Raw genomic sequence first — 5971 nt, 5'->3', positions numbered from 1 at the left:
ATGCACTCCGGAGGTCAAGGGGCTGGAGCCAAGGTTGCTGCTGCCCTCCCTCAACTGTTACTGCACCTGCTGCAGCTATGGAGCAAATTTAATAAGTTCTAATTCACAGACCATATACTATGAACTATTAGTATCTTCAGGTACCATATTCCACTTGCTAGTCACTTAATTTTATAGTTGCCAATGTCTTAAGTGTTCACTGACTTGTAAATATGCTGGAATGGAAATCCTAATATCACTGATGTCTTTTAATTTCTAAGAATGATGATTTTGAAATGACCCTTTCTGAAGAGAAGAGGAGGGGACATAGACCCAACTGTTCGAGAGTGCCTTTGGGTGACACTCTATTGGCCCAAGAATGAGTCGACACAGCTGGTATCCAGTTGTTTTGTGTTAGTCTTTGGGTCATGTTTTCTGTTTGGCCTTGGAGTCTTAGGCTTCTCTTTGTAGACATAGAAGATGGGAAAGTAATTGCCAAGGCTTATATAGTCAGGAGCCATTTACTTCCTGCCCTTTTGAAATGGCATCTCACTACATAGCCAAGATGGCCTTGAACTTATTTTGCTTCTGCTTCAGCCTCCCAAGTGATGGAATTACAGGCTTACCATACCATGCCCAGCTATCTCTCATGGACCATTTGAAATAGAAAAATCATGACATGTGCGCTATATCTACTAAGAGACTTGTGCAAAGACCAAATAATTTACAACCCAGTTGTTAAGAATATAGACTCATATTCAACTGAATTACAAATTCAATTTTGGTTTCTTACCTGCTTTTGGTTAAAGAGGTAGACACTATATCACTGAGCTTTATTCACTTGTACAGAAATGTGGATGGTGCCAGGGACAGGCAGCTCATGCCTATAATCTTACTCAAGAGGCTGAGATGTAAGGATTGTGTTTTGAATCCAGCCCGGGCAGAAAAGTCACCATTAGAATAGGAGGACAAGAGCCAAACTGATGAGCCAGATACTCTTCTGAAAAATGGTTTAATATGGTAGATTGTTTCCCACATGTCAGTTTGTCCTTCTGCTTGTAGATAGAAAATTTATAAGGCTCAGAAAAGGATTCAAGCTCTCTGTTAAACCATACTGTAGCCATTTTGATTTTTATTAAAGGAATAATCAATTTAGACATTGGTAGCTCATGCCTATAATCCTTGCTGTTTAGGAGGCTGAGATCTGAGGAACATGATTTCAGGCCAGCCCAAGCAGAAAGTCCATGAGACTTGTCTCCAATTAAGCAGTGATAAACCCAGAAGAAGAGGTATGCCTTAATAGAGTACTATTCCTAAGGAAAAAGCTTTATTTAAGCTGCCCTAAAACTACTGGTGATATGTTGGGACATTGCCATGTACAATGCTTCTGGACCCTGCCTTCCTTTGGTGTGTTTGCCTAGAGCCTGGCTTTCACTCCTGTGGATATAGGCTGTTTAGCCCACAACCTTGGGGGTGGCATGATCCGTGTATGGAATATACTGCCCAGACAAACAACTATGATGTAAGCAATGATTGACAAGGTGTTAGTCCAAAGTTACAATGGTAAGGATGTATTCTGTTTAGCTTTTTTCTTTAGTTAATTGCTTTATAAAGTTTATCTGCTTACTTAATGTACTCTAGGAAATCAAAAGTTAATATTTGGGATTTTTGGTACAATTTGCAACTAGGCAAGTAAGAGCACCCATTGCCCCCAAATTCAACATATAAAAATTATTAAAACTTTGTTCAGATATTTTAGTCATCATAAATTTGAGCCAGGGATGGGAGCTCACATTTGTAATGCTAGCTGCTGGGTCTTGACAGATACAGAGAGGATTATGATTTGATGTTAGCCCGGGAAAAACATTCAAAATATTGGATCTCAATTAATATTGAACCCAATGCATTGTGCTTCTTATTTTATCTACTCAGAAAGGGTAAAAAGAAGGATTATGGTCCATGCTGGCCTGGTCATAGACATAAAACCCTACCACAAAAATAGCTAAAGCCGAGCCGGGCACAGGTGTCTCATGCCTGTAATCTTAGCTACGCAGGAGGCTGAAATCTGAAGATCACAGATCAAAGCCAGCCCAGGCAGCCCAGTGAGACTCATATCTCCAATAAACCACTAGAAAACCAGAAGTGGTACTGTGGCTCAAACAGTAGAGCCCTCACCTTGAGCTGAAGAACTCAGGGACAACACCCAGGCACAGAGTTCAAGTAACATAACCAACAAAAGAAAAATGAGGGCTGTGAAGGTGGTCAGTGGTAAAGCATTTGCCTTGCATGCATGAGGCCCTGGGTTCGATTCCTCAGCACCACATAAGCAAAAAGAAAAAAGCCAGAAGTGACGCTATGGCTCAAGTGAAGAGTTGAGGGACAGCACCCAGGCCCAGAGTTCAGGCCCCATGACTGGACCCCCTCCCCACCAAAAGAAAGAAAGAAAGAAAGAAAAATAACTAAAGCCAAAAAAAAGCAGGTGTATGGCTCATCTGGTAAAGTACCTACCTAAAGTGCATGAGGCCCTGAGTTTAAGTTCTAGGATAGAAAGGGGGAAAGGATGTGAAGGAATAGAAGGAAGAAAAGAAGGAAGGGAGGAGTTATTCTGTATCTTGTACTTGCCTAGCTATTTCATTAAGGTGACTTCTCATTCCTTTTTTTTTTTTTTTTTTGGTCGGTTGTGGGGCTTGAACTCAGGTCCTGGATCCTGTCCCTGATCTTTTGTGTTCAAGGGTAGTGCTCTACCGCGTTGAGTTACATTGTCACTTACGGTTTTCAGTGATTAATTGGAAGTAAGAATCTCATAGAGTTTCCTTCCTAGGCTGGTGTTGAACCTTGATCCTCAGATCTCAGCCTTCTAACTATCTAGAATTACAGGTATGAGCCATTGGCTCTGGTCACTCATTTGTTTTCTTTCTTTTTATTTGTAAGTCATGGGACTTGAACTCTGGGTGCTGTCCCTGAGCTCTTCAGCCTAAGTGAAGTGCTCTACCACTTGAGCCAGAGCCCACTTCTGGTCTTCTGGTGGTTAATTGAGGATAAGAATCTCATGAGCTTTCCTACATGGGTTAGCTTTGAACTGCAATCCTCAGATCTCAGCCTCTTGAGTAGTTAGGATTACATGTGTAAGCCACCTGCACCCAACTTCCTCATTTATTTTCTCATGGTGAGTTCAAGCTGATTTCTCTACTCCTTGTAGTTCCTAGCAACTACAAAGTAGGCCTAGAGGTACCTCATCCTTCACAGTACTCCTTAGGACCAAGTGACTGCTGAGTGCAGGAAAGCAGATGAGGCCAATATAAAATACAATACTATCTATCTATCTATCTATCTATCTATCTATCTATCTATCTATCTATCTATCTATCTATCTATCTATCTATCTATCTATCCATCCAGTGGAGAGAACTAACACAGTCCCCCACTACCACAAATTATGCAGTCGAATTTCCCACATTTGGGGAAATCTCAGGGGTCAGCAAATCTGGAGTGCAATAGATAAGCCTGGCCCTGGGAAAACCACCTTCGTGATCATAGTATCTCCCCTGCCAGGTAAGTAACAAGGCTGACTTGGTATTTAAAAAACTAACAAACATGTGAGAGTAGTTCACATTTGTAATCCTAGCTACTCAGAATGCTGAAATCTGAGGATTAAGCTTTAAATACTAGATAAATTTTGCTGAATTTTTATCAAAGCTCCTTTGGTGTTTTTAATTGAAGGTTTTATTTATTTTCTTATTTTACTGTTTCTTACTGTGACTACCAAAAAGCTGAGTGACTTCCATGGCTTGTATTCCTGGATTACTTTGGAAGTGCTCTAAGACTTCATCAGAGGCCAGACTTGTTCTACTCAGTTGAGTAGCTAGCCACAACGCTGTAAGCGACAATACTTACAGTAAGCAAAATTACATAAAATTAAAAATTCAGACACACAGTTACACTAGCCATATTTCAAATAAAAATAGAATTCAAGTTTCAGTGAATGTTAGTAAAGTTTTAATGCATTCATTTTATCTGTGTCCCCTGTCACACTGCCACAGAAGAATGGAATAGTTACAGCATATCATGTGACTCCCAAGGCCTGGATGTACTTACTCTGTTCCTTTACAGAAAATGTTTGCCTGACCATGTACCCTAGTGAATATCATTATGCAGAGCTACCCTCTTTTCTATATGCTGTTATTTCTCCCTATCCTTTTCTCCCTCCCTCTCTCTTCCCTCACCCAATCCCTCCCTCTCCTTATTTTAGGGATCAAAACTCACGCATGGTAAGCTGCTAAGCTGAATCCCAGCCCTGTGTATGATTTTGTGTTTGGTGAGGGGGTACTTTTTCAGGGCTTGAACTTTGGCCCTGGACACTATCTCAACTTTCTTCCTCCCTTCCTTCCCTCCTTCCTTCCTTCCCTCCTTCCTTCCTTCCTTCCTTCCTTCCTTCCTTCCTTCCTTCCTTCCTTCTTTCCTTCCTTCCTTCCTTCCTTTTTTTCTCTCTTTCATTTTGTCGGTCATGGGGCCTGAACTCTGAAATCTGGGCCTGGTCACTGTCCCTCACCTCTTTAGATGAAGGATAGTGCTTTACCATTTGAGCCACAGCACCACTTCTGGCTTTTTCCGACTTATGTGGTGATGAGTAATGGAACTCAGGGCCTTATGCATGCAAGACAATCACTCTACCCCTAAGCAACCTTCCCAGCCTTCATTTTATTTTAAAAATAAAATTCAAAACATGCCTTTTATGAATCCTCATTCAATTTATTGAAACATAGTATATATTCTTTAAGCTGTTTTTAAAATATTTTTAGTGTAAAAATATTGTACAGAAGGTTTACAGTTACATAAGTAAAGTAGTGGGCACATTTCCTAGCGAGCATTGTCACCTCCTCCTTTCTTTTTCCCCAAACATCCCTTCCCTCCCCACCTTCCCAACACCTCCCATCCCCCACAAATGTTGTAAAGTTTGTTTTCAACATAGTGTTTTGTACATCTCATTGTTACAATGGGTTAAACTGTATCCTTATTTAAGCATCTTGTTATGTACATATAAGATGCAGGTCACCAGAAACAAATACAGTGAAAACAGAGTAATACCCTGGAGGAAGAACATACCAGAGAAACAAAAAAAATCACATAGTACATTATAAATATGTTAAAAACAATAGCAAGGAAGAAAAAAGCACTTGAGTTACTGTCTTGAGGTTTATTTCACTTAACATCATCCTATATGCTCATATGTACATAGCTTTTGATTTTTTCTTCTTGTCCTAGACATATACTAGTTATTGAAAAAAAGGGAAACTATAAGACCTACGTTTTGGGGGGGCCTGGCCTACTTCACTTAATATAATTTTTTCCAAGTCTTTCTATTTCCTAACAAGTGGGGTGATGTAATTCTAATGGAGGCATAGAATTCCATTGTGTATATGTGTGTGTGTGTGTGTGTGTGTGTGTGTGTGTGTGTGTGTGTGTGTGTATACATGCATATGTATATATACATATATATGTCACATTTTCCTGATCCATTTATCTACTGAGGGACATTTGGGTTGGTTCCATATCCTAGCTATGGTAAATAATGCTGCAATAAACAGTTGTGCTGGTAGCTTTAATATAGCCTTGTTTGTGATCATTTGGGTAAATGTTCAAAAGTGGGATTGCTGGGTCATAGGGAAGCTCTATGTGGAGTCTTTTGAAGAATATCCATACTGCTTTCCAAAGTGGATGAACTCCCACCAACAATGCAGTAAGGTTCCTTTTTGACCACATCCCCTCCATCATCTGTTATTATTAGAGTTCTTGATTATAGCCATTCTAACTGGGGTGAGGTGGAATCTCAACATTGTCTTGATTTTCATTTCTTTTATGGCTAGAGAAGTTGAGGGTTTCTTCATGTGTCTATTGGTCATTCCTATTTCCTCTTCACAGACCTTTCTCTTTAAGTCTTTAGCCTACTTATTTATGGGGCAGTTGTTTCTTTGAGGATTTGTTTTTGGGGAAT

At 40.1% G+C, this 5971-nt stretch overlaps 1 non-coding gene across 1 annotated transcript; it reads right to left on the bottom strand.

Annotated features, from left to right (window-relative positions):
- Window positions 1-3375: 3375 nt before the first annotated feature.
- LOC122100937 lies at window positions 3376-3539 on the bottom strand. The gene has a single exon (XR_006146273.1). It is a non-coding gene; the product is annotated as a U1 spliceosomal RNA (small nuclear RNA).
- Between the last annotated feature and the right edge of the window lie 2432 nt (window positions 3540-5971).

Source organism: Dipodomys spectabilis, unplaced genomic scaffold, assembly GCF_019054845.1.
Source record: "Dipodomys spectabilis isolate Male_0828 unplaced genomic scaffold, ASM1905484v1 ptg000612l, whole genome shotgun sequence".
NCBI lineage: Eukaryota > Metazoa > Chordata > Mammalia > Rodentia > Heteromyidae > Dipodomys > Dipodomys spectabilis.
Note: the sequence above shows the minus strand (reverse complement) of the source record. Positions and strands in the feature narration are given on the sequence as shown.